A 21,239-nucleotide genomic window follows, 5' to 3' on the forward strand; every position below is an offset into this window, starting at 1 on the left:
CTCATTTCCCATTTTCCTGCCTGCCATCACTACCAGCATCAGCCAGCCAGCCAGCCCACCCTGCCTGCCTACCTCCGTCTGATCTAGGTGAGTTACATTCTGCAAGACCACTCCAGCTTTCCTCCACTTTCCCGACATGCCTGCCTTGAACACAGCGGCAGTGGAAGTGGAGGAAAGCCAGAGCGGCTTTGCTCTCCTTTTCAAATGTCCCACCGCTGCTGCATTCAAGGCGAGGCCCCGCAGGTCACCCCATTGAGCCCCTTGCATTGGAGTGTGCAGCAGTCAATTGGGTGAGCCTGTGGGGCCTCGCCTCAAACGCAACAGCAGCGGGATGTTTGAAAGGGGAGCAAAGCCACTCTGGCTTTCCTCTGCTTTCCCGACGTGCCTTCTGGATTTCCTCCACTTTCCTGACATGCCTGCCTTGAATGCAGCGATGGTGGAATGTTCGAAAAGGAGAGCAAAACCACTCTGGCTTTCCTCCGCTTTCCCGACGTGCCTGCCTTGAACACAGCGGCGGCGGGATGTTTGAAAAGGGGAGGAAAGCCAGAGTGGCTTTGCTCTCCTTTTCAAACATCCCACTGCTGCTGTGTTCAAGGCGAGGCCCCGCAGGCTCACCCCATTAAACCCCTTGCAATGGAGCATGCAGCAATCAATGGGGTGAACCTGAAAGAGGGAAAGAGAGAGAGAGAAAGAAAAGAAAGAGAAAAGGGACAGAAACAAAATGGGACAGACAAAGAAATGGGGATGGAAGGAAGGGACAGAAAGAAAAAGAAATGAGGGAGGGAGGGAGGAGAAATATAATGAGTTATCTATTCTAGTCCAATCACCTGCTCCAGCTGGTTTAGAAGGGAGTGTGTGTTTATGTGTGTTCTTGTAATTTTCCAGTACATTTTGGTTTTGCTTTCTTCAGAATTGGCACTGTAATACATTGTGGAAAAGTAATTGTTTAGGGTGGAAGTCTGGTCCAATGGATCCTGTTTAAGCCTCAATAAAATGTGAGAGCTTCCTGATAGTCTTGGCCATGTTTCGTCCACAAAACCTTTAATTAATAGAAGACAAAGATGTTTCAATGTGCTGGCAAAGATACTGGCAACAATGTTTCAATGTGGGAAAGGGCCTCTAAACTAGACCTCATTTCAATCTGATGCATCAGGTCTCTCTGTCTCTCTCTCTCTCTCCCTCCATCCATCCATCCCCCACTCTTTCTTTGTCCCTTTCTTTCCCTTTTCCCTTTTCTTCCTTCTCTCTTTTCTCTCTCTCTCTCCTTCTCTCAGGCTCACCCCATTGATTTGGTGCACCGCTCCGCTCGGACATAAAACAAATGAACAAGAATCAGCAAAGCATCTCTGATTAGATTCTATTCACTACTAGAATCTAATCAGAGATGCTTTGCTGATTCTAGTCCAATGACCTGCTCCAGCAGGGTTAGAAGGGAGTGTCTGTGTGTGTGTGTGTGCATGTCTGTCAAAACTCCAAAACAGGTCAAGTAGCTCTGGGGAGGTCAGTCATAAATATTAGGACACTTGCCAAGCAACCAGCCATTAAGCAAGGACTACTTGTATTTGGTTTAAAAAAGCAGGTTTCTACTAAACCCCCCGCTGCAACTGTAACTTTTTCAAACCAGATGTGATGACCCGTAGTCTCTCAAAATAACCGAAAACATATATTAAAGTCCGGAAAGGCCTTCAACTTAACTTCACTGTTTTATTAGGCACAGTTCAAAGTCACAGAAGGAAATAATGAGGCAAAGAAAAAAACCAAAACAAACCGCATTGATGAGAGTTCCGAAGCAAGCCAAGATAACTAATCATAAACTCCAGGAAAATAACTGAGAAAAGTCCATGGGAAGAACGCCAGCAAAGATAAACCTCTTTCAAGGTGAACACTAAATTGACTCCTGCAAATTCTAACTGCGCAGTTGCAAACTTATATACATACCTCCCACCTGCAAGCCACGAGGAGGATCATGTTAATCTCCTCGAGTAGACCTCGCTTTTCCCTGATCCTCTCCTCTCTGTGTGACCTAGAATGGATAGGCGATGGGCCTGGATCCTCCTCTGACTGCTCAGCCAGCCTCTGCCCTTCCCCAGCCTCCTCCACCACCTCTGGAGCCACACTCCCACTTGGTGTTGGCTGTTCCTCCTCTTCCTCAGAGTCAGTCTCCACCAGGGGCGTGACACTATCCCCCCTGCAGGGGCCCCTCCCCCGGGACCAGACGGACAAGGACGTTGAGGAAACCGTGAAAGTCCTGGACCAAATGAGCATGAACATCAGTGGCATCGACCCAGGTGAAGTCCTCTGGTCCATAACCTTTCCATGCCACCAAATACTGAAATCAGCCCTGCAACTGGCGTGAATCTTGGATGCTATCCACTTCGTACTCCACCTCTCCCAGAGGGGTTACTGGGGCGGCAGTGATGGAGTGGACCGTCTATGCGGACTGTTGGCTGAGGTAGGGACTAACAGGGAACAATGAAAAATAGGATGGATACACATGGTCCATGGTAGGGAGAGATGATAAGCCACAGGATTGATCACCGCCTCAACCGGAAAAGGTCCCAAGTAACGATGATCGAGCTTTTTCGATGGTCGCATCGTTGGTAAATATCAAGTAGAGAACCAAACCCAATCACCAACCGCTGAAGGTGGAACATCACGACGATGTCGGTCTGCAAACCGTTTATAGTCTTCCTTGGTTCTTTCTAGTTGATCGCGGACGATGTGGTGCACGGCTTTTAACTCCTGCAAAAATGTATCCACTGCCGGAACTGGGGAATCAGACGGGGCTAAAGGGAAAAGTCGTGGATGGAACCCATAGTTAGCAAAGAAAGAGGACACACGGGTGGATGCATGTTGAGCATTGTTATAAGCGAATTCTGCCACCGGCAGCACTTCCACCCAATTGTCTTGTTGAGTATTGCTGAAACAGTGGAGGTACTGCTCTAAAATAGCATTCACTCTCTCTGTCCCCCCATCAGTTTCAGGGTGATGAGCAGACGACAGACACACCTGAACCTGCAGTTTCACAAGTAGGTTCTGCCAGAAGCGTGCCGTAAATTGTACCCCCCGATCTGATACCATGCAGTCTGGTAACCCATGCAACTGGAAAACATGGGAGATAAACAATTGAGCCGTTATCTTGGCCGATGGAAGACCTGCACATGGAATAAATTGGGCCATTTTAGTCAACATATCCACCATCACCAAAATGAAAGAAAGAGAGGGAGGGAGGGAGGGAGGGAGGGAGGGAGAGAGAGAGAGAGAGAGAGAGAGAGAATGAGATATCTAGTTCAACCAGCTGGGTTAGAAGGGAGTGTGTGTGTGAGTGTGTGCATGGCTGTCAAAACTCCAAAAACAGGTCAAGTAGCTCTGGGGAGGCCAGCCATAAATTAGAACACTTGCTAAGCAACCTGCCATTAAGTGAGGACCACTTGTACTTGGTTTGCCAGTCACGAAACCATGTCCACCCAGTCATGTGACCAGCAAGCCACGCCCACCAAGTCATGTGACCAGCAGGGCATGCCCTCAAATTAGGCCACACCCACATAAATTTGAATCCTGCCCCTGGGTGGGGGGCACTGAGGATAAGTTTGTAGCACCAAGGGGGCGGTGGACTGAAAAAGTTTGGGAACCACTGAGTTAGGACATCAATCATCAAGGCCAAATCAGTGAGAAAATATGTGTTTTCAAGATGGGCAGCCTGAATATTTTTTATTTGAACAAAAAAACTGATGCAGCACTGTATAAGCATGCCACACAACTAGGGTGGACCTTAAACTACAGGCAGCCCATCTTGGTCCAAAAACTCTACCAATCTTTATAATCTCAAGTTGTTCAGAAATTAAGTTCAAAGTTCAATTAAGTTCTTATTCGATTGATGGAAAATAGATTATATTTTATCAATAAAAATTTGAAAATGATTTACTTGTTTTATTTCTCTAATAGAATCATCTAAATCATGTTGCAGACAATGGTTTAAGCAGTGCCATATTATGATGTTTGGAAAGTCTTTGGCTATCTTAGTGCTTACCCCAGATTTTCTCCCAAGCATAACACTGGCATCATCAGAACAAAATCCAATTAGATGTTTCTAGATAGTTCTTATTAAACCCAACATTATTCAAACTTTACATAACTGAACAACATATTGTCTCTGCATCTTGTTTTTCCAATTCAACTAGCTCAAGGGAAATTGATGGTGAGAAAACTGGATCCTCAACTTTTAAGTACAGTATAAGAATGGTTTGGAAGATATTGTTGAGGCTTCATCAGTGATCAAACAGATTTTGGGAGTTTTTTCAATAATTTTGGTAAATTATTTCAATGAAATCTATTTGCAATGAGATATACTATTGCAACTGCAGTTTTATGTGAATGCAATCGTATTCCCAGATCTAAACCATTTTTAATTTGCAATTCTATTAGATCTTCTATGTATGAAAATGGTCTGCACATTTGTGCCAGACTGTACACTATAGTAAACACTCTACATATACTACCCAAATATTTTTCAGTCATCTTATCCAGTCGTTTATTACATCTTGCTCACATTGCTTTAACTTCTCTGTGCAAATGTTGTGACCTTTAGATGAGAAATGCTCTTTCAATTTTTTTCTTTGCCATTTCAGCACCCCTTTGCTGCTGTTCCGGCTCCCCTCGGATGTTGAGATTTTCCAAATTTCCATCACAAACTGGGTTATATGTCTCTTCAGATGATCCTCTCAGCAGTGCTTCGGTTAAACTACAGGCAGCCCATCTTGGTCCAAAAACTCTACCAATCTTTATGATGTCAATTTCAAGTTCTTCGGATATTTTGTTAAGTACAATTTGGTTCTTATTGGATTGATGACAAATAGCATATGTCTTATCAATAAATACTTTTAAATGATTTACTTGTTGTATTTCCTTTATGGAGTCATCTAAAACAGGTTGGAGATGATGGTTTAAGCAGTGCCATATTATAATGTTTGGAAAGTCTTTGGCTATCCTAGTGCTCACTACAGATTTTCTCCCAAGAATAACGCTGGCACCATCAGAGCAAAATCCCATTAAATGTTTCTCTAGATCGTTCTTAGTAAACCCAACATTATTTAAACTTTTCATAACTGAAGAACATATTGTCTCTGCATCTTGTTTTTCCAATTCAACTAGCTCAAGGAAAATTGTTGGTGAGAAAACTGGATCCTCAATTTTTAAGTAAAGTATAAGAACTTGTTTGCAAGATATCGTTGAGGCTTCGTCAATAATTAAACATATTTTCAGATTTTTTTCAATAATTTTAGTAAATAATTGTTTCCTAATGTCTTTTGCAATGAAATCAACAATTTTCATTGCAGTTTTATGTGAATGCAATCCTATTCCCAGATCTACTCAATTTTTAATTTGCAATTGTATCTCACCTTCTACGTCAGAAAATGGTTTTGCTTTTTGGGCCAGGTCATAAAGTATATTGAATACTTGACAAGTACTACATAAATATTTTTCTGTCATCTTGTCCAGTCATTTACTAATTGCATTCTGCTCACACTGCTTAAACTTCTCTGTGCAGAAGATGTGAGCTTTGGATAAGAAGTGCTCTTTCATCTTTTCCCTAAGAGAGGCCTGTTGTACCTCTTTATTTTTCCCAGCGGCCTCTAGTTTGAAATGTTTCCATTCCTTAGCTTGCCTGTCAATGCTTTTTTCTGCTGCTCTAATGTCAAATTTTTTGCAATACTTGCAACCTATTTTTTTAAAAAAACTGTCAGAGTATATTCATGAACTGGAATAGAGCTTAGTAACAAGGTCAGCCAATGAGAGCTGAATTGAGGGCTGAAACTTAAAGAAAGAATCTGGGTGTGATTTATCTCTGTTCTGTGCTCAGCTCTAAAGTGAAAGAGAAACTAACTTGCTTGCTGAAAACTAGAGCTCTGCTCTGAATCTGTAACATGTCTGCTTCTGTTTGAGTTTGCTCCATGCTGGAGAAATCTACAACTGGTATTGTAAAATTTACTTCATATGTTTACAAAGAAGTTAAATGAAGCCTCAGCCATCTGTGTTTACTTTTCTGGCACTGAATTTATGCTGTAATACTCTGGACAGAAACTGCCAGTCCATCCCTAAAATTGGTATACTGCTGCAATGTCCAGCAGTCAGAGAGAGAGGTTGTTGTGACTCTTCCACTCCTGTTTCCAATCTTGCTTTCTTACTGAAGAAAGTGGCCAAACTCTGTTGCCTTTTCATCCTGTTAGGCTACTGCAAAAAAATAAATAAAACAATGATGTACTTTGGACTCGATTGTGGTTATAAGTTGAGGACTATAGGTAACAGAAGGATTCTTTTTTTCACCCAACATTGTACAGTCTGTTTTCATCCATTGCTATGGACAATTTGTAATGTACAAATGGTACAGGGTTTCCTGCCTGAGCAGGAGATTGGACTCCATGATCCCTTCTGTTGGAAATAACTCCAGCCAACAAGAACTTGGATCAGTGAAAACACAGAGATCTTATTTTAAGCTTAAATCAAAGCATAAAAGAAAAAGAGCTATTTGCAAAGAGTGGTAGGATCTCAGCTGACCTCAATGTGAAGTTTGAGCCAAGAACCACACCTTTAGATTCCAAAAACAATACATTTTATACATTTCATTTCTATTACCACACCCCTCCCCTCCTCTCTTGAGACTCATTCCCTCCCCTCTTTAGACCCATTGGATATGCCCTCAGGGGTTGCAGCTAATCCTAGGGGCCAGTGGTCAGTTTCAAAGTAGTTTACCATTGGTTCAATAAGCGTAGGTTGGTGGGCGTGCTTTGTGCATGAAAATATACTTTGCACACATGCATGTGCCAAACATGTGCTTTGCGCATGCGCAGAGGCTTTCCTACTCACCTCCTGCAATCCTGCACTCCCCCTGTAGCTTCAGCAGCTGACACGTGCCAATCTGCTGTGCCGTGCAAAGCAGCTGCACTTCAAAAGCAGGGAATAAAGGTCAGTATGGGAGCCTGGGTGGGCAGGCTGGCCCAGCAGCAGCTCATCAGAGAGAACCAGTTTGGTCTCCACTGATTTTCGGCACTACCAGTACATAGTTGAATGTGCTGACAACAAAATCACACAAAAATTATCAATGGAAATCAAATTTAGCAACCCATGGAGGTCTGGATTTGGAGTTACACTCAAAATTAAAGTGGAAAAAAACACTACAGGCTGATCCAACTTTGATGAAATGTCCTTAAAACAAGTCAAAATGAGGCTCAGTAGTATGTGTGTGGCCTCCATGTGCCTGTATGATCTCCCTACAATGCCTGGGCATGCTCCTGATGAGGTGGCGGATGGTCTCCTGAGGGATCTCTTCCCACACCTGGACTAAAGCATCACCCAACTCCTGGACAGTCTGTGATGCAACGTGGCATTGGTGGATGGAACGAGACATGATGTCCCAGATGTGCTCAATTGGATTCAGGTCTGGGGAACGGACAGGCCAGTCCATAGCATCAATGCCTTCATCTTGCAAGAACTGCTGACACACTCCAGCCACATGAGGTCTAGCATTGCTTTAGGAGGAACCCAGGGCCAACCGCACCAGCATATGGTCTCACAAGGGGTCTGAGGATCTCACCTCAGTACCTAATGGCAGTCAAGCTACATCTGGCGAGCACATGGAGGGCTGTGCGGCCCCCTAAAAAAATGCCACTCCACACCATTACCGATCCACTGCCAAACCAGTCATGCTGGAGAATGTTGCAGGCAGCAAAATGCAGGCAGTGCCTCCAGACCCTGTCACGTCTGTCACATGTGCTCAATGTGAACCTGCTTTCATCTGTGAAGAGCACAGGGTGCCAGTGGTGAATTTGCCAATCTTGGTGTTCTCTGGCAAATGCCAAACATCCTGCACAGTGTTGGGCTGTAAGCATAACCCCCACCTGTGGACGTCGGGCCCTCATACCACCCTCATGGAGTCTGTTTCTGACCGTTTGAGCAGCCACATGCACATTTGTGGCCCGCTGGAGGTCATTTTGCAGGGCTCTGGCAGTGCTCCTCCTGTCCCTCCTTGCACAAAGGCGGAGGTAGCGGCCCTGATGCTGGGTTATTGCCCTCCTACGCCTCCTCCACATCTCCTGATGTACTGGCCTGTCTCCTGGTAGTGCCTCCATGCTTTGGACACTACGCTGACAGACACAGCAAACCTTCTTGCCACAGCTTGCATTGATGTGCAATCCTGGATAAGCTGCACTACCTGAGCTACTTGTGTGGGTTGTAGATTCCGTCTCATGCTACCACTAGAGTGAAAGCACCGCCAACATTCAAAAGTGACCAAACCATCAGCCAGAAAGCATAGGAACTGAGAAGTGGTCTGTGGTCACACCTGCAGAACCACTCCTTTACTGGGGATGTCTTGCTAACTGCCTATGCTTTCGACCTGTTGTCTATTCCATTTGCACAACAGCATATGAAATTGATTGTCAATCAGTGTTGCTACCTAAGTGGACAGTTTGATTTCACAGAAGTGTGATTGACTTGGAGTTACATTGTGTTGTTTAAGTGTTCCCTTTATTTTTTTGAGCAGTATATTTATTGGTCATAGTAGATTACCTCACAGGGTGAGTTGAAGCTTTTCCCTTTAGTAATGCTACAGCAACAGTGGTGTCAAGAGTATTGTTAGATCAAATTAATATTGGAAACACATATACCATGGACTAAATGTCTTCCTTTAAGTCCTATTGAGAATACAAACTCAACCTAGAAAAGATGTGGGAATATCACCATTTGAAATGTTGTTTGGGATACCATATATGGGGAGGGAAAGTCTACCAAGAATTGTATTAAAAGACAAAATGATTAGAAAATATGTTCAAGAACTGTCCAGATGTTTTTCTCTTTTATGACAGAAAGGCATTCTTCCACAAACACCATCCTTGAACTTTGCTGTGCATCATTACAAAGCTGGACAGTGGATACTAATAAAAGCCTGGAGGGACGAAAAACTGACTCCAACTTGGGAAGGACCATTTCTCATATTGCTAACAACTGAAACAGCAGTGCAAACACAGGAAAGAGGGTGGACCCATTATTCGAAGGTGAAAGGGCCCATGCCAGCCCCAAAGGCGTGGAAAGTGGAATCTCACCAAGGAGATCCACTGAAGCTGACAATCCAAAAAACTGAATGGACTGGTGGACAATCCTTTTACCTGTAGGAGGGGTAATATTCGCTATTGGATTAACTTTTGTGTTTTTCTATTCAGAGCAGAATGGTTGCCTATGCTCTTTCCTCAGCTGAAGGAGACTATAACTAAGCAGATGCCATTGTGCACCCTCCCAGATGTGTTGGTTTTGTAATTGTGTTTGTGGATGTTGTTGTTATTCTCATTGCATTAATTGTGGATGTTTTATTGGGTGTGTGTTATGAGAAAAAGAAGAATGATAAAAGAGTAGCAGTAGGAGACATGAGTTGCTTGACTGTATGGAATAACAACAGTTGGTGGAGAGGAAATGGAACCTCAGAAAAGGAAGTATTAAGTGAAATAACTGAAATGGCTTATCTGAAGGATCTCGAAAGTGACACTCTAAACTGGGTAGCTCTGGAAGGTATGTATGCCTATCTTCCTATCTGGAAGGTATGTGGAAAGTATGCCTATGGATATCTACCTAAAAGGTATGGATCTTGTATATTGGAAATAATCAAGCCAAGCCTTTTCCTCCTCCCCATTAGAACAGTGGTTCCCAACCAGTGGGCCAGGGACCACTGGTGGTCCACAAGAAAATTTTGATGGTCTCCAGAGAAATGTCACCCACAAAGCAATTAATCCAGGCTGCATGGGAACACAAGGCTGTGCCATCCACATGGCCTGCAGGAACACAAGGCTTGTGTTGCTTGCACTGTGAACAACATGAGGTAGCGAGGGGAGAGGGGAAAGGGCAGAGGAGGGGAACTTGCTCTACTTGCCCCATGTGCCTCGCCTGGCCATCAGGCTGCTCCTTTCTGCTTCTTTCTTCTTTTGCTTTTGGCTGCACGCAAGGAAAGTAGCAAATGTCTTTCTTTCTCTCCCCCAAACTCCAGCAGAAATGAGTCTTTGGGACCCTGCAAGGCATCCTGCTCCAAGAAGCTGCACCGGCATGACAAGTCTCACAAAGACTTATTTCTGGTGGAGTTTGGGGGAGAGAAAGACTTTTGCTGCTTCTGCTGCTTTCCTTGCGTGCAGCCAAAAGTCTCTCTCTCTCTCTCTCTCTTCCAAGAACGGAGCTGGAGATGGTATCCTGCAATCTCAAATAAATAAATAAATGATCAATCAGTAGGAAAACAGGGTGAGGAATTTTCCTGCAGACTTTTTTTTTTTGCATTTTCCCAGGATCTTTGCTGCTTTCTGCAGAAACCCTGGGAAAACATCAGCAAGCCACCGTCAGTCAAAATTCATATTAGTGGTCCACGGGATTTAAAATTATGAGTTTGGTGGTCCCTGAGGTCCAAAAGGTTGGTGACCCCTGCATTAGACAAAAACAACTGTTTTGTATGATGATCTAGCTAATCAGGTCAGAACAAAAAGAGCTGTACAACTAAGTGATATAAAAATTGGAAACTGGAAGGAATTAGCCAAATCTTGGGATTCCTGGCTCTGATGATGTTACCATGTTTGATTCCTTTCATACAATAAAAAGAACTATGAGCAGTATGACTCTAATAACCACATCAATAGAGAGTAGTAGTAGTACTCTCTATTTCATTACTCTATCAATAGTCATTACTATTATTAGTAAGTAGTAAGTAGGCAGGCAAAAGTTAGAAACAGAAGATCCAGAATACAAAAACTTTCACCTGAAATAAAGGGGGAAATTGTGAACTGTTATAAGTATAAAAGAGTAATTGAGATAGAAAAAGAAAAGGGTAGATTCAAGAGAAAAATATTATAAGTTACTCTTTTATAATAGAATTTTGCGTAGTTTAAGTATGGTTATGCTAGAAGATTCCTCTTTACTCATTCTGTTACATATAAAAACCCCGACCCTAAAACCCAAAATGTGTTCAGTTACAAGTACATGATGCATTGTTACAATCTTCTTGGAAAACAGGAAAATCTGCCTAGGGCTAGGCAACGTAAATAAGATAAAGGACATCCTCTCAAGGTAAAGCCCAGCAATGAAACAAGGTAAGACACGGAGGCACAGAGAACAATGTCATGTTGACCCTTAAGCCTATAGTTTAGCTCATCTTATAATAAGGGGGTGTGGGGAGGGCCTCTTAGGCATGGCATGTTCTGTGCAAGGGTATAAATGTATTGTTTGAATATGGAATTTTGCTCTTCTTGTGCCCAATCCACTTTGAAAGGGTCTTGAAGACTCGTTTGCAAATGCTTTCTTTTTTTAAATAAACCTTTGAATTGTGAACCAGACCTGTTTCTGTATTGTGAGTATTAAATAATTCAGGTCTTACATCTCACAATCTTGGCACCCCAATGTGGGGCTCAAGGACCTCTTTTGGGGTTCCCTTCAGTAATTCTGGGGGTGCACCAGTTGATTTCAACTGCCTAGAGCAGGGGTTGCCAACAATTCGGGTCTTACATGTCACACATTGATCTAGTGTTGGCCAAGAACTGCGCTGAATTCAAATTATGGTCTGTTGTTAAAACCAAATCTGTTTGCTGCATCAAAATTGCTTCATATTTCAGAATTCTCGAGTCAGTTAATCATCACACTGCTTTTTGCTGGAGAATGGTTCTGACTTGATGTGGGGTGCTCACAATGAGCGCATCCCCAAAGATCAATTTTCTACTTTCTTGAACCAGCATTGCGGTAGCAGCAATCACTTGAATACATACTGGCCATCTCCTTATAACTGGATCCATTATTTTTGACAGGAAAGCCACAGGCTTCCTTGTCCTGCCCAGTCCTGAGCCAACACCTCTTGAGCAATTTCATTTTCTGAGATGGAATGGTTTTTCCAAATTTGGCAGACTTAATAGAGGAAATTTGGTTAAAGTTTTTTTTTCAAGTTTTTAAAGCTTCTCCTTTCGTGTCCCTCCCATTTCAAATTCCAAGGTTCAGATTCAATTAACTTTGCTTTCCTTTTTCCTCTGAGGTCAAAACCTTCATAGGAATCATCTCTATTAGCCCAAATTCAAATTTCAATTGAAGATCTGCCAGGGTATCTCTTCCCAACAAGTTAATGCCTGCTTCTGGTATATATAACATTTCTACCTCTATCTTTTTATTTTGTCCTTTTATTCCCAATTGGAGAGGCATTAATTTGAGTACTTCAAATCTTTCCCCTTTTACTGAAGATACTCTAATAATTTGTCCACTTAATCTCATTCCTGCAGTTAATACTGAAATTGAAGTTCTGGCTGCCTCGGTGTCAGTTAAAAACACTATTTCCTCTTCCTTAGGTCCCACTACTAAATTTATCAAGGGCCCTCCAGGGGACCCAAAAAGAAATCAACCCTGACATGCCTAATATTGGCTTTCATCTTCTGTCATCATATTGCGTCTCCCTTCTTTGGATCAGGCAGTCTTTTCTGAAATGTCCAGGCTGGCCACGCCCAAAACATCTTCTTACTCTATCTTCTCTGCCCATACCACCATATCCTCTTCCCCTTATCACTCCCTGGTTCCATCCTCTCATTCCCTCATTTCTATTGCCCCCACTAACTCCTTCTCATAACATTAAACATTTGATTCCTCCTACCACTGCCATCCTGGCTTCCAAGTGAGCACAAATCTGTGTAGATCAACTTAAAGGTAGCTTTCTAGCTAGCTAGACCAAAAGTTCATCTCTTCTTTCTGTTGTTTTTCTTCCCATCTATAAACAAATTAATCCTTCCCCCAAGGGAACATCTATCAAATCAAGTCTAACCCTAGGCTATAACACAACTACCACAACACAATAATGTTCAAGATCCAATCCTCCCTATAAATCTCCTTTTATCCATGAACGATAGCATTTTAGACAAAAATGCCACTGGCTGTCTTTTTTCCTTCCCACTTCTGTGTTAAAATCCTTATGCATGTAACACTAGGCTTTTCTTCTAGTAGTTTTGCATACAAGTCTTTATTCAAAATAGCATAGACTATTTACAACCTACAATATCTAGGTAATCCTATAAATTTTCTCTCTTTCTACCCATTGTAATTTCATCTCTGTAACAATTCCTAAAAGGGCAACAACTTGTGTTGCTAACAAACAAACCAATAAACAAATGAGGTATTTTGAGTCAATGCTCTGAAATATATTTGGGTCAAACTTTAGTGTCAATTCTCTGTTTTTAGTAAAATATGGGCTAGATTCAGATTCCATTCAGATGGAAAAACATAAATGTCAGCAAAATATTTCAAAATCATTTCCTTTAGATAGGTTTAATTAAGCATTTTAAACCTCAAAAATTTCCAGAATAAGAAAAAAAAATTGTATTCAGAGCAGAAAAAGAAAATATATCTGCATAGCTTTTATATGCAGATGAAAGAGACCAAAACAGTGAAAGGCAAGGCTGCAGGAACAAGCCACCCATTTTGCTCTGCCTTACCCTCAGACAGAGAGAGAGAGGGAAAAATGGTTAAAAGGGACAGCCACTCTTTTTCCTGCTTCTCTCTCTCCCTCAAGGCAAAGAGTCCTTGAATAACAACAGAGTGGGGGATGTTTGAAAGACTACACAGAAATCTCACTTCTTTCTCCACTCAGCAGCCTTTTAACAAAATAATTTTCTCTCCTTCTCTCTAGCTTTAGTAAATCACACATATTCCCCCCCCCTTCCTCAAATTTCTCTCACCCATTCTCCATGGGATCTTCTCAATTCTTTTCCTTGCAACTTACCGTTTCTTTATATAAAAGAGAATCAAAGTACATCCACACCAGCTTTTACCTTCAAGATACTCACATTTGCACTACAATCAGACTGCTTCTGTAAATCAATTTCACTTGCAAAATTCCATTTTATGCATTCTCCATGCAAAACTTATTTAATTTGCCAGCCAAACATATCACAATCTATTCAATTCCATTCAATTCTACATGCTATTATTATAAGTGCACATCTAAGAATTTTAACAAAATCACCTCAAATTGATCACATCAAATTATCTGAGTCTTCCCATTTAGACAGGCAAAGCCTTTTTATTACCTGCTAAACCCCAAGTGGGAAGAACAATAAACTTTTCTTCTTTACTCTTAGTTCTTTCCTAGTTTTCTGGCTCTTTTGAGAATAGTAAATGCTCAAGAGCTTTATAACACTGCAGTATTTCTTTTCTTCTACTCCTCCCTACCACACATAACAGCATAAATTAACCATATCTTCTTTGGACAGCCCCAATGTTTAAGTATTTTTCCCTAAAGGATTAGTCAGGTCTATTTATAATTTGGGATTCTGCCTAATTGTTTTAGTGAACTTCTAACTTTTACTCGAAGTTACACCCATTGTCCTATCTCCTTAAGCAATAAACTGTTACTACCTGTCTCTGCCCTGGGCATGTTCTGTCTCTTCTCTTTCTATCTCGAATCTCCCAGCAATTGCAATTGCTGGCTTATTTTTAAAGATCAAGATCTATAGAGACCTTTGTTCACACATTGTTTGCCAGGGCTCTCATGAGCAAGTTAGAACTCCACTTTTCTTTCATACATTTCTCCTGGGATCAACCGGATTGCCCATGGTCAGTTACCAGACTGGGGTAATCCTTACCAACTTGATCTAGTGAGACCTTTATTACACCTTTTGGATGTGGGTCCCCTCTCAAGGCATCCTTTACGACAGCCCAAGGACTGCTAGGGATTTTTTTTCCACATACCTCTCACACAGGTCTCCGATTCTCACCATCTTACCTAACCTCATCCCAACCGCCTTTGAGTAGTGTGTTCTTATTTTACCAGAACTACTTACTCCTAGGTTCGTGCATGAAGTTGCCCGGTTGCTTCCAGCAATCCCATAAACCTGGTCCCGTCCTTCCCTTTCTGTTTTTAATGGATTTCTATTTAAAACGTGGGTCTATGTCTCGTTCTGTGCTCCTAAACATCCAAATCGACTGTGGACCATTGAAATCAACTGGGCATACTGTCCTCACCCAATTCTGCTGTCCAGGGCATCAAAAGAGAATGACAGGTGCCCGCATTCTCCACCAATTTGTTGGAAATAACTCCAGTCAACAAGAACTTGGATCGGTGAAAACACAGAGATTTTATTTCAAGCTTAAATCAAAGCATAAAAGAAAAAGCTATTTGCAAAGAGCGGTAGGATCTCAGCTGACCTCAACATGAAGTTTGAGCCAAGAACCACACCTCTAGATTCCAAAAACAGTACATTTTATACATTTCATTTCTATCACCATGCCCCTTTCCTTGCCTCTTGAAACTCATTCCCTCCCCTCTTTAGACTCATTGGATATGCTCTCAGGGGTTGCAGCTAATCCTAGGGTGCCTCTATGGAAAATTATCTCCTTTTATTTTCTCATATTACTTTCTCTGTACCCCTCCATACCTATTCATTTGGCATTAACTTATGAAGTTTTCTGTCTATGTGGCATCTCTCCTTGGTGTTAAGGAATGTACTTTCAGCATCCACTCATCAGGGCCACTATCTAAGTTTTGAAGATACAATTGTAAAAGTTCAACATAAACTACCATTTTTCTAAAGAGATTATAACTACCCCCTCCAAAACCTAATAATAATATAAAAATATAAAAAGACATAATAATGGAATATAAAAAATATATAATAAAGCAGATAGATACAGGGAGACATGTTTTTCTAGACATTTAAGCATGTTATATACCATTTTATTTTTGAATTCTCTTATTCCTTACACTTCCAACTCTGGATCTACTGTTGGGCTCATTCCTCAGGTCTTCTAGTCCAACCCCCTTCTCAAGCAGGAGACTCTTACAGAATTACAAAATAACAGAGTTGGAAGGAACTTAGCGGTTTTCTAGTCCAACTCCCTGCTCAAGTAGGAGACCTTATACCATTTCAGACAAATAGCTGTCCAGTCTCTTATTGAAACCCTCCAGTGATGGAGCACTTTTCACTGATTACCAAGCCAGGTCAATCACTGGCAGGTGTGTAAAAATAAGACAAATAACTTTCTGATCAAAGCCCCTGGCCCCACCCTCTTTTTGAAAGCCTGCTGGGAGGGACACAAATGGCAATCACACGACCCCAGGACAGTGCAACCATCATGAATACATGCCAATTGCCAATCAGCCAAATTTTGATCATGTGAGTGTGAGGATGCTTCAACAGGCAGAAGTGTGGAACTTCCGGTTTGTCGGCTTCGCGGCGGCAGGGATTTGCGGCTGCGCGATCCCTGCCGCTTAGCCGCTTTTGGGGCTCCGACCCAGACGGGTACGGAGCTAGGCTGCCCTGCAGGGGCAGCTGAAGGTAGGGGATCCAGAGAGGGGTTTGGGGGTGTTGCAGACCCCCTCCCCAGCCGGTAGAACCCCTTTTCCCAGGACGGTGCAGCGGCGGTCCGTAATGGCCGCCACAAAGAAGCTGGCAGCCGGGTAAGAATGCGCAGGAGGAAGTGGAGAAAGTGCTTGAAAGGAGAAAGTTTTCTTGGCTCCTAGGACTCTAAGACATATTTAATAAAATTCCTGAAAAGTATGACTTTCTGAATAATACCTTCCAGAAGAGGAAAAAAGTGGCAGTTTGATGGTGCTGAAAGGATAGCTTACCCTCTTTTCCTACGGAATAAATAACTGGATATTAAGAAACCTATTTTTTTAGGTGAAAATTGGTTTTAAGCGATGAGTGGGAAGAGAGAGGATTAAAAAGAAAATATTTGTATGCTAAGACTTTGTTGGAGGAGATGCCTTAAGGACTTGAAGACTAGAATATATTGTAATAAGATTTTAAACAGATTTGGACTTTCTCTTTGATTGATATTACCCCAGAAGGAGAAAGTGAGAACTCTGCCTTGGTTTGGACTGATTGATAACTTTGGGACTGCTTTATTTTTTTTTATTTTCTTTGGAATATTCTGGTTGTTGTAAGAAGAAAGAAGGGGAAAAGAAAAGAAAAGATTTATAATGGCTTTTTCTGTTGAGGAACTGAGAAAGAATATGAGCAAGCAAAAAAAAATGGTAAAGATGGTGTGGAAGAAGCTTTCCTTTTTTTAGAAATGGCGCTTACTAACTATCAACAAACATTACAACAGATGAAGACAGCAGAGGAACAAGAAAGAAAGGAAGAAGCCATTTTTAATGAATCTCAGAATTTGATCAAGAAAGAAGGAAGAGAGAAAAGAAGAGAACTAAAGGACTTAAGATCTAAAAAAACATTTAAGAAAGGGAAAAATAAGGTGCAAAATCAATATGATGATAGTAAACAAAAGGGAAAAGGAACACGACAGAGAAGGGAAGCCAGTAAGGCAGAGGCTAGAAGAAGCGGGGGTAGAAAGGTTTGTTGGGAGAAGAAAGAAAGGGAAAAGGGGGAGAAAAGCTACAATGTTTTGAAATTAAATGGGAAAAAAGGAATTTTTTTTAGGGATAAAGGATAAAGTATAATTTCTTCAAAAAGATTTTGCAAGGTACATAAGATGAGATGGTAGTATTGTAATGGTTTAAGAGTTGATAAGAGATTAAAATGTTAAAATGTTTAATAATGATTGGTTTTAAAATTTAATAATAGGGGAGGTTTAGAATACTGAGTTTTAATTAAAGAGTTTAATAAGATTATGGTATTGATGTTATTATAAAATTTTTATTATAGTATTTGTTTTTAATATCTGGATTTATTGTCTAATTATGTATTTAATTATTCTGGATGTACTAGTTAGATAGAATGTACCAAGCAAAATCGGATTGGGTATTGGATGTTATTTTAAAGGTTAATTTGATTAATTTAGGGGGGAGATAGAAAGGCATCATACTCTGATTAGTGATTTCAGGAGAAATTTCTTTTCTTCTTTTTTATAAGGAATGAGACAAAGGGATGATAAAGAATGGACAAAAGATATAAATATAATGATTCAAATTAAGATGATTAATTAAGATAGAATTAAGAAGAGTGAAATATGTGGAGAAGTTAATATAGAAGACTTAGAATGGTAAATAAAATAAGTAATGATATGTAAGATGAGCATGAATATAATTGAAGTCCATGAAGAGAGAGATACCTGGGTCCAAGTTACTTTCCAAAAAGATTTTTTTTATGTTTTGTGTGTTGTGTGTATATGCTTTTTTGGGGGGGAGAATTGGTAAAAACTTGCAGAAATATAGAATGAGAATAATGGTAACTAAGTCAGAAAGAAATAGATGAAATAATAATAATGATATTGAATAAGAGTAAAGAGAAGTAAAGAGAAATTGAATAAGAGGTTTTTGTATGTTATATGGAAATGGTTTAAAACAGAATCATAATTTATCTGACTTGTTAAATTTACAATGAAAAAAGGTTTAAACATGTAATGAATAATGATGATTTGTGTGTTTTAAAAATTAATAAAACTTGTTTAAAAAAAAAAAACAGGCAGAAGTGTAAGGACCAGTCATAAATATAAGGACCGATCATAAGTGCAAGGAACAGTCATAATTCACTTTTTTCAGTCCTCTGAATAGTCCCTATGTGTAGGGAAATAAAATTCAGCTAGTCCTCGACTCACAACCACAACTAAGCCGAAAATTTCTGTTGCTTAAGTGAGACAGAAATGTGAGTTTTTCAAAGTGAGTTTTTCCCCCATTTTAGTTTAGTTTAGCTTAGTTTACTTTATTATCATTGTACCTCATACAGTGAAACTAAATACCATCTTCAGTGTACATTAAGACTATGAAAATGAACACAAACACACATCCTTCGCATTCTATACATTGAATTGAAAACCCCTAATATTGCATTAATATTGCACCATACAGTAGAATTCAATAGAGTTACTGCCCTGGGATAGAAGCTGTTTTTCAGCCTATTTGTCCTTGTTTTTATTATCCTGTACCGTCTGCCAGATGATAATAGTTCAAAAAAAGGGTGCCCAGGATGAGATGGATCTTTGAGAATGTTTTGAACTTTCTTAAAGCAGCGGAAGTTGTAAAGCTCTTCCAAAGAGGGGAGAGGGCAATCAACGATCCTCTGGGCAATGATGTTAACCCTCTAGAGTGCTTTCCTATCTGCTACTGTGCAATTGGCAAACCATACACAGGTGCAGTAAGTTAAGATACTCTCTATGGTGCAGCGGTAGAAGGCAGTGGTGGAATTCCTTTTTTTTAACTACTGGCTCTGTGGGTGTGGCTATGTGGTCATGTGACTGGGTGGGTGGGGCTATGTGGTCATGTGACCAGGGGGGCATGGCAAGGTGCAAGGTCATACGTACAACCAGTCATAAGTGCAAGGACTGGTAATATATGTGAGGACTGGTCATAATTCACTTTTTTTCAGCCCTCTGAATAGTCCCTATGTGTAGTGTAGGGCAATGAAGTAGGGTTGTGTGCAGCCGGATGTTCTGAAATACCTCAAAACAACAGTTGAACTTTATTTGGGAAGAGTTTTTTTTTTAATCTGAATTTCAACTATTTTAAAATAATCCAGGCAGCTTTTCTTCCCTGGACCAATTTCCACCTGTCAAGTGGACTCGGTCTGAAGGGGTGGATCATGGGTGTATGTGGGAGAAGCCCAGCTGTCCTGAGACCAGATCAGACTGTGTAGGCTCCAGTTCCTTCCCTTTCCTTATTTTAACAGATTAACAAATGGACTTTGTAGGTCATCTAGTCCAACACCTGCCCTGCCCAAGCATGCCTAACACCATTTCTGACTGATGACAGTCCAGTCTCTTCTTGAAAGCCTCCAGTGATGAAGCTCCCACAATTTCTGAAGGCAACTTCTGTTCCATGGGTTGATTGCTCTTACTGTCAGAGCATGGGGGTGGGGGTGTCACACAGTCCCTGGACAGAGCAACTTACCAAAAATTAAGTGAGTGGTGAAGACTGGCAAGTGAAGAAAGCAGGCGAGGAGCAGAAATCAGTAATATTCAGTTACTTTTAAGAGTGTCTGACACTATAGCAGGGGTGGGCAAACTTTTTGGCTCGGGGGCCGCATTGACTTTTAAAATTTGACAGACGGGCCGGGTCAGCACAAGATTTTTTGGGAATCACCCCCCACCCTTCCCCCTCTTCTCCTCCTTCCCCTCCCCTCGGAGGCCCCTGAGTCAGGAGTTGCTACCGCCAGCGCGGCTCCAGTCCTGCGTTGCCTCGGGAAAGGAAAGGCAAAAAGGAAGAGCCGCGGCGGTGCTTTGCAACGGGAGCAGCGGCACCGGAGGCTCAGGCTCAGCGGCTCCTAGTTTTGCCTTTTCCTTCCCAAGGCAACGCGGGACTGGAGCTCTGCCGGTAACAACTCCTGACAGCCCCAGCCGGACACCTGAGCGGAGCCGGGCGAAACTGCCTGTTGCTGCTGCCGGAGCACCGCGGTCGCCTCCTCCAAGCAGCCTGCCCACCCGCCGGCTTCCCCTCTGCCGCGCGACTCGGGGCCAGGCGCGGCGCCCGTGAGTTAAAAGGAAGCCGGAAGTTGCTGGGAAGTTGCTCGGGTGCTGGGAGTAGACTTTAAAGTGCCGCCCGAGCAAAGTTTAAGCAGCCCGCCCGCCCGCCGGGTGGAACCCTTCCTGCTTCTCGGCGGGAAGACGCTCCAGCCTGCAAACTTTGCCTTTGCAAAGCCCTGGAAGCCCGGAAAACCGAGCAACTTCCCAGCAACTTTCGGCTTCGTTTTAACTCGCAGGCGCTCGCGCCTCACCCCGAGCCGCACGGCGGAGGGAAGCCCGGAGCGCTGCGGTCACCTCCTCCAAGCAGCCTGCCTGCCCGCCTGCCTGGCTTCCCCTCCGCCGCATGGCTCGGGGCCAGGCGCGAGCGCCCACGAGTTAAAACGAAGCCGAAAGTTGCTGGGAAGTTGCTCGGGTGCTGGGAGCAGGCTTTTAAAGTGCCGCCCGAGCAGGACCACCGAGCCGGGAACGGGGCACAAAGGCAGGGCAAGGGTCCACCAGCAGCGGCTAGCTTTAGGTGGCTCCAAGCAGCCTGCCCCGCCCGCCGGGTGGAACCCTTCCCGCTCCTCGGCGGGAAGACGCTCCAGACTGCAAGCTTTGCCTTTGCAAAGTTTAAGCCTGGAAGCCCCGGGAAAAAAAAGGGGATCGGCGGGGACTCACCTTCGGAGAGAGTCGCACTCGAAGGTGATTTCGAACTCCCAGCTGAGGCCTTTGCAAATTTCTTTTCTTTCCTACCCCTAGATCGCTCCGCACTGTTTTGCAGCTTTGGGGGCCACGCAGCACAGGGCAATACGCCACGGCCAGCGATTTTTTTTCAGGGGCGGGCCGCATTGGAC

General features: G+C 42.5%; 1 long non-coding RNA gene and 1 pseudogene across 1 annotated transcript in view; both read right to left on the reverse strand.

Annotated features, from left to right (window-relative positions):
• The window catches only part of LOC148128889 (uncharacterized), a 264,294-nt gene that overhangs the window by 12,382 nt on the left and 230,673 nt on the right, over positions 1 to 21,239 (reverse strand). The window lies entirely within an intron of this gene.
• Positions 4,585 to 6,219, reverse strand: LOC148128890 (E3 SUMO-protein ligase KIAA1586 pseudogene; annotated as a pseudogene).

The sequence above is a fragment of the Notechis scutatus genome, chromosome Z (assembly GCF_049901735.1).
Source record: "Notechis scutatus isolate UNSWTSFEM ecotype Mainland chromosome Z, rNotScu1.2, whole genome shotgun sequence".
Taxonomy (NCBI): domain Eukaryota; kingdom Metazoa; phylum Chordata; class Lepidosauria; order Squamata; family Elapidae; genus Notechis; species Notechis scutatus.